The sequence below is a fragment of the Lichenostomus cassidix genome, chromosome 4, assembly GCF_008360975.1.
Source record: "Lichenostomus cassidix isolate B80296 chromosome 4, HeHo_3.0, whole genome shotgun sequence".
Taxonomy (NCBI): Eukaryota; Metazoa; Chordata; class Aves; order Passeriformes; family Meliphagidae; genus Lichenostomus; species Lichenostomus cassidix.
In genome coordinates this window covers 18,533,348-18,540,539 of record NC_139484.1, presented here as the reverse complement: position 1 = coordinate 18,540,539, position 7,192 = coordinate 18,533,348, and positions in this window count along the sequence as shown.

The window sequence follows — 7,192 nt, the reverse complement described above, 5'->3', positions numbered from 1 at the left end:
CACCATATTACTATGTTTCTGCCCACATTATATGCAAATTGACCATGTGTGACAAAAGGCAGCTGTGTGTTCCCATGTATCCTCCCTGCCCCACACACCCCTTCTGCTTTTCTGCTGCCCCTGATATCAGAGCAATGCTGTTTGGCCTAAAATAAGAACATTGGCATTGTTTGGCTCCCAGGTGCTTCCACCTCTCACATTTACCCCAAAGTACATAATCTTATGTACCGATGTTCCTTTTGCTATGAAAAATGAAGTTTCCCCTTTTCTAGAGGAAAAAAAGGTACCTTTTTTTTGGGAGGGGGGAGAGTTTCATTCCTAGCTCCTGTTTGAAATATGCTTTTGAGATATTTGGAGGAAAGCCAGTTTATAAATACTAAGTATTGCTATTTGTTTTCTTTGTTATTATAATACTTTCCTATCAGTTTAGAAAACCAGCCACCTTTCCCCTTGAAACAAAAGCTTCCTTATTAAATTTATCTATTCTACACTTAAAAAGCATCTAACATTCTGGGAAGGAAAGAATAGAAATGTCACAGAATAAAATACAATCTCTTCTTTGTGGAAATTTCTGTCATATTTTATCTGCATCCTACATCTACATATGAATGGACAAGTATTCATCGTGAAACCATTAGGCCTTCACAGGATGAAAGGAAATATAAATAGTTTGAAAAATGAATACAAATACACACACAATATGTGTGCTTTTTCCAGCATGATGTATGGTATTTCTCTGCTCTGCATTAGACCAAAATGTGAGCACATTAAGGGCTTAAAGAGATGGAAGTGTTCAAAAATATTCTGATTGGAACCAGAACCAGATCAGAAATATGAACAGGCTTTGAGCTACTGCACCTTCACTCCAGCCAAACTCAATGAGCCCTTTGTGAGATCATTTAAAGTGCACATGTAAATCCCTGCTTGCCCCAGGCAGTCCTAAGTAGCCAGAATTATAGATCCCTTATCTGCTTATCATCTCACCCAGTCCAATTTTTTAGTCCTCTCTTAAAGGAAAAAAATACATATATTTTCCTTATCTCAGATCTTCAGAGCATGATTTAATAAGTGTCTCCCCTCCTTTAAGCTGTATCTCTGTAGTCACACCATAGTTGCTATGCAGAAGTGGTTGTATCAAAATATCAACTTATCTGACAAATGACATCAGTCTTATCTTGTTCTGAACTCTAAACAAAATGTGTCAAACCTGCCAAAACAATTAGATCAGTTCTTTTGTTAGAAAAGTCTTATTAAAGTATGTTATAATGGTGGATAGGTGTAGGGAATTCGGGTGGATAAGAATCCCACTCTTTAATTGCTGTTATATTTGTGTCCATTGCTCTGGTCAAATGTTTGCAGTCCTGCTGATCTGGAATAGATAAACAGCAGTTTATTTTACCTTAGTGATTTTATTTCCCATATTTGAATATGGAACACACAGGAAGCAATCTACCGCCTACTAGGAAAAAGTAGTTTAGAGACAGTCATCCACAACATCTGCAAAATATAAGAAATGTGCTGATTATCCTCTGAAACATACTGCCAGGTGTATGAAATCGAGATTCACTGTGACCTTTTTACAGCTAAGAGTTTGAACTACCTACACTAATATGTCATCTGATCTTACAAAAGAATACATGACAATGGTAATTACTGGTGCTTCTGTTAAGATTTTTTAGTTATTACTTCAGAGTTTTTAAAAAATACTTTTCCTAAGGAGCATTTTAAATCTGACCTTGGAATTAACTTGACTTCCAGTGTAAACAAGCTGACTTCTCTGGCTGCAAAGGGCTTGTCTGCTTTTGACCCACACTTTATTATCTCTTCTGAGAGATAAGACACGTACATGCTCTTCTGACACTTAATTTTTCTATGGGAAGCAATGCATCTGTGAGATAATAATCGAGAAATCAAAGCTCCTTGGGTTTGGTTTTCTCAAGCCTGCAGCACTGAAAATGTTAACTGAACCCCTTGTCAGTTTAAGAGATCTCTAAAATTCCTATTTTCTGGACAATGTGAGCCCAGAATTTAAAACACATGAAGCCAGGTCTGCAAAAACATAGACTTCAGACTACTTATCAACAAAAGAATTGCAGATGTTAAATACAGCAAACTCTTATTTCACCCAGACCATGAGACAAAATTTGGCTCTTTACATCTTTATCTGTTAGCAGCAGAAACGAAGTTGTGTTTCAAATGTAGTATTGTGCTTCTGTTTCCTTGTGGATGGAAGATAAATCCTTTGTCCACAATCATACACTTCTTTGTAGGCATCCTCTTGAAATATGTTCATACTTTGTCTCGCTGCTCCTTTTCTTAAAGTTATGCAATTCCCTCCTCAGCATCTGGTCTTTGGGTAGAACCTTTTCCTGCTTTGAGCAACTGGTTTCACAGCTGAGAAATCATTAATAGAGCAGCTTTCTGTTATTCCTTGGTGAAAAATAGGTTTTAGACTTCCCAGACCACAAGCTCAGCCTCGACATTTGCACACAAAGACTAAAGACCAAGTGTCAAGGGTGACCGAGCACTGGGACAGGTCACCCACAGAGGTTGTGGAGTCTCCTTCTCTGGAGATATCCAAAACCTGCCAGTTTGTGATCCTGTGCAACCTTCTCTAGGTGAACTGGCAGAGGGGTTGTACCAGATAATGCCCAGAGATCCCTTTCAACTCCAACTGGTTTGTGGTAGCTCTGATTCTGCAGATGTCTTAAAAGAACAATGGCATGATCATCAACATGTTAGGACTTGAGACCTAACTGTCTGAAAAGTTACTTGGGACTTCCACACACACTCTCTTCCCCCAGACCTATGAGATCCACATAAGCACAGCTCCTGGACTCTGAGCCTGGTCTGAGCTTTGCTGTAGGTGGCTCTGTGCCTGCTCTTGCTCTCTAATGAGCTTGGCTTGCTCCCTATTCTTTCTGAGTGTTTTGCAGAGTAGCTTTTTCACCTTTTATTTTTCTGAAGGTCACTGCCTGGTACTGTCCCTGTCTCTTCACAGGAACTGTGGGATTTTGTCTTTGCCACTGAGGCAACTACACCAGCATGTCAGGTCTCCTAGTTTGCCTTGCTTGGTGGAGCAAGCAGTGATCTCAAATGACAGCTACTAGGTTATCTTGCATTAGAAAAGGCAGCAAGCAATGGCAAAAAGATGCATTTTTAAGCTAGGAAGTGGGGTGCTTGCAATATTTCTTATTAGCAGTTCTCTAATGGTAAAAGTGTTTAATTTCAGGTCAGTATGATCTCACTGAATCACTGTGAACCACCTGATCCCTTTTTCCAGCTGAAATGGGTTAAAAGCACTTGTAAAATTTCTGTTCACTGGCAGCTTTACTCATTAACTACTCCACTCTCATGTTGTAGATGCAAGATTGCTTTTGTGGTATTTCTTTAATAATATTTGAGTGAGATTTCCAAGTAAAAAAGAACATTTTCCCTGAATGGGCTCTTTAGAAAGGAGAACACTCTCCAGAGCTATAAAAGCAATGACTGTGTCTTGGTGAAGAAAAGCTTGCAGCATAAGCTGTAAGGTGGTTCTTGTGCTAGATAAGTAGTCATTGGTATCTTAAGAGTAGCATCTCTTTTGTTCACTCTGTTTAAAAGCACTGCAAAACTCAGGACTTAACTCTGCACTTCATTATTTTTATAGCATTAAAAGCCCTTGCTAGATTTGACATCTGCCACCCTGTCACTGTCTCAGGTGTCACAAGTAGAGCTACAGCTGCTCTACAAGCCTGTCCTCATGTCTTTTCTGCGCTTCCTTCTGATTTTGCTCTGAGCCATTAACAGGGCAATTTTTAAAGGATTGTACTGAATGTAGTTGTCCCTTCAGCTGCAATAAGGGTCACTGAGTGGTGGAAAAGCACGTTATAAAGTTATGAGACTTGGTTTGAAAACAGATGAGGGAGGGAAGGAAGGTAGTGTAAGTAAAATCATAAAATCAATTTTATGTATCATTAATTCTGATAACTGATTTTATTACTTCAGAAAATTATTATGGCAATCTGCTACAAAATACTTAACCTAATTTAAATTTCAGAACAAAATTTTTTGGCAAATCACTGTAAGCAATATTTTTAATCAATAGAGTGAAGCTAATTTAGACTTCAAATGCTTCAAAAATTATGAGTTTGCTAAGATAAGCCTTCTTCTATTTCCTTGCTTCTGTATTTCAATGCCATTATTAGGTGAAGAACTTAAACTGTGACAACTATATTCTCACTCTGCATGTACAAAAAAAGAAACCCAAACCCTGAACACAGATTATAGCAATGTTTTTACAGAAAATGCTCTATCTATGTAGTGGCAGTGACTCAAGTTCAAGATCTAATTATTTACCCGTTAACTGAGTTGGCAGTAGATTCAGATCATTTAGGGTCTGTCTGCTTTTTCCTATCAGGACTGGCTTATGTCCTAAATTGGAATCAATTTTAGGAAATTAATCCCCCTCCCCACTCCACCCCTCACCTCACCCCCTTTCCACCCTAGAAACGTTTTCCACCAGAAATGTTCTGCCAGCATAAACCAGAAGAAAGCAGTAGAGGCAAATTTGGGTCTTCAGTCTTACTTTTGTACTGATCTTTTACAAAGGAAAATACTCCTCCTGATTTAAGGCAACAAAGCTGCTTCTCTTAATCACATAATATCCTTCTTTGCCTATACATTGCCATTTAACATGGAATTATGCCATGGGGTGCTGTGTTAGCTCCAAGACCCTTTGAGTGTTTGTGAAATATGAAGGCATTTTGGTTTTATCCCAGGATGGCAGCATTTTCCTATGTTTTCAGCGCCTCTGTGACATCTGTAGTGAAAAGTCAGACTATTTTTCTGCATGCTCAGCTAAAGTCTGTTGCTACTATTCTGCCTGTGTTCACTTCCTTTCAAATATTTGGGATATTACTTCTGTCAGTTCTCTGCCCAAATGCCTGGTATTTGTGTCTAGGACTCTTCAACCTTGATGTATGCTTGTATGAAGAACTGAGTTCCCATACTACAGAATAAATTTCTTACTAGTGCTGCTTTGTGATTTATTCCTTTTGAATAGTCTTTGAATCTTGCAAATACAGGGCATATCATACCTTTTTTTTTAGAGCAGTTGGAAAAGTTGCAGATACCCTAAGGATATTAGCTGTGTTTTTAATAGTTTTCTTTGCATTCAAGATCAGAACTACTTTTACTTTATCCCCTAGAGCATCTAAAATATACAAGTCCTCATTTTTTGGGGGGCTTTGGGAAATGACTTTAATAAATTCCCTATTGCCTCTGAGATGAAGTTGCTCAGCCCATAAGAAGAATCTCCTTTTTCCCACATCTCTAAACAAACAGTAACTCTTTTGTATGTTTATAACCAATTCAAGAAGCAAGTTCCTGCCTTCAGTTACAGCTGAAATATTGATTTAAAACAGGATTCAACTTTGCCTTCTGGCATAAAGATACTTGGTTTATCCAGGAACTTTGATGCTGGATGCCAGAGTGCTCTGCAGCCTACCTATTATAGTTTAATTTTGTTCAAGGATTTTGGAGGATATGTGGGGAGGGGGATTAGAGTGCTGCAGTTTTTCTGTTTTTCTCAGGATTTCAAAAGCACATGAGGTCAGCCCTCCTTGCCACAGCAAATGAAGATAATGAATGGAAAGTGCATGTGTGTGTGAAAAGAAAAAAAAATGCTACACTGAGATAGTTATAGGAAAAACTTCAGGAAAATCATCTCCTCTCATACTAAGTATGTTCTGATAAAATATAAAGGATTCTGCTATGCAGGGTTTTCTGCTTGTTAACAAGAGTGCTCAGATTACCCAACAGAAACAAGCTGTAGATGAAATGTCAGCTGAAAGAAAGAAATGAAAATTTTCTCTTCATAAAAAGTCACTGGTCACACATTCTGGTTTTGGCTCAATTACCATTTCTTGATGAAGGTCTGAACTGTCAATTCCACACTTTCAGTGAGGTAAGTAATAACACCTAGTATGCTTCCATACTTCCATAGAATGCTTCCACAGAATACTTCTACCTAGCAGAATTATGCTTTTATACTTCTGGTGTAGCTTTGGGGTTTTTTAGGCAACTGTGATGAGGAAACATTCATTTTCCCCACTGTGATGATTTTCTATACATGACACCCTTTTTGCCTCAAAGATTTTGGGAGTGGAGAGTCCTCAGTCTACTGAGGAAGGACTGGAGCCAGCTTGACAGCATGCACAGAAACCAGCAAAGGAGAAAGATGGCTCTGGACACTGAAGTGCCTTGAGTTCCCATCCTGAATGCCCTTGGGAGCAGTGTTGAATTTTCCCACCAGTTTGCCCTGTTTCTGTCTGCCTTCCACCCAGCTGTCTCAAGGATCATGAGGGATCACAAGGAAGACTCATTTTGTGCCTGAGGGTATTGAAGAGCACGAGAATCAAGCATGGTCCTTGTTCATTTAGGTGCATGGTCTTACCCCTTAGTGCATCAATCTCACTGATCTACTAAACCTAGGAACAAGTGGATTTGATGTGTGTCACATTTGTCCTCTCCAGTTTGTTTCAGAGTATTATTGGTCTCTTGTCTCTCTTTGCTTTCAGTTAGCTTGCTGTTAGAAAGCTGAAACAGCACATCAGTGTGAGACCTCCAATTCCCAATAAACAGAAATTCTTCCCCCCCTGAGACTGAATAAATCCAAAGGCATTGTAGCCTTCAAAGAGCCTGAATGCTGAATCTATGTTGAGATAATGCCATCCTGCCTACATCCTCTTCCTGGGATAAGTGTAGCCACATGGGAAGAGTGGTGGTAGGAAAGACATACATCTTGCTATGCTGTATATGCTTGAAGAAAATTCTTGGTTGCCTGTGGGGATGAATCAGAAATTAGACTGTTTAGACGTATTTAATGCACTAGACTCTTTTCTGAAATGCTGGAAGAGACTTAGGCAAGTCGTTTCACCTCTCTGTGCCTCTGAGGCACCTCCTACTGTCTGATCTTTTTAGACAAATGGGATGCATTTCAGGCCAGGGCTAGACTGGACTTTATCCTGTTACAGCTAACCTGCAGGAATCCCTTTCTCTCTGATGAATTACAGGAGTAGAGGAACATTAAACCATTCATAGATTAAAAAGAAGGCATTGGAAAATCACACAGAAGGTATTGTTGTCTGTATCTCAGCTGGTTCACTGCTGAAATCATTCCTAGTGCTACCTGGTCACCTCTGCATCCTGA